This window comes from Colobus angolensis, unplaced genomic scaffold (assembly GCF_000951035.1).
Source record: "Colobus angolensis palliatus isolate OR3802 unplaced genomic scaffold, Cang.pa_1.0 Scaffold52, whole genome shotgun sequence".
Lineage (NCBI taxonomy): Eukaryota > Metazoa > Chordata > Mammalia > Primates > Cercopithecidae > Colobus > Colobus angolensis.
In genome coordinates this window covers 4,933,529-4,934,067 of record NW_012118710.1, presented here as the reverse complement: position 1 = coordinate 4,934,067, position 539 = coordinate 4,933,529, and positions in this window count along the sequence as shown.

The window sequence follows — 539 nt, the reverse complement described above, 5'->3', positions numbered from 1 at the left end:
TCAAGGTTACAGTGAGCCATGATCATGCTACTGCACTCCAGCTTGGAACGGCAAGAAGGAAGACCCTATTTTTTTAAAAAAAATGGGTGACTGGGTATGAGGCATGTCCACCATCCACCCCAGCTATACACAACTCTTCCATTGCCATCTCCCCAATGGTAAGTGTTCGCTCCACTTCCTTTAGGATTTTTTTTTTTAGATGAAATTTTGCTCTTGTTGCCCAGGATGGAGTGCAATGGCACAATCTCAGCTCACTGCAACCTCCACTTCCCAGGTTCAAGCAATTCTTCTGCCTTAGCCTCCCAAGCCTCCCAGCCTCCCAAGTAACTGGGATGAGCATGTGCCACCACGCCCAGCTAATTTTTGTATTTTTAGTAGAGATGGGGTTTCACCATATTGGCCAGGCTGGTCTCAAACTTCTGACCTCAGGTGATCCACCTGCCTTGGCTTCCCAAAGTGCTGGAATTACAGGCGTGAGCCACCATGTCCGGCCTTCCTTAAGGATTTCATTCATTAACTTTCTTTCTTTTTTTTTTTTT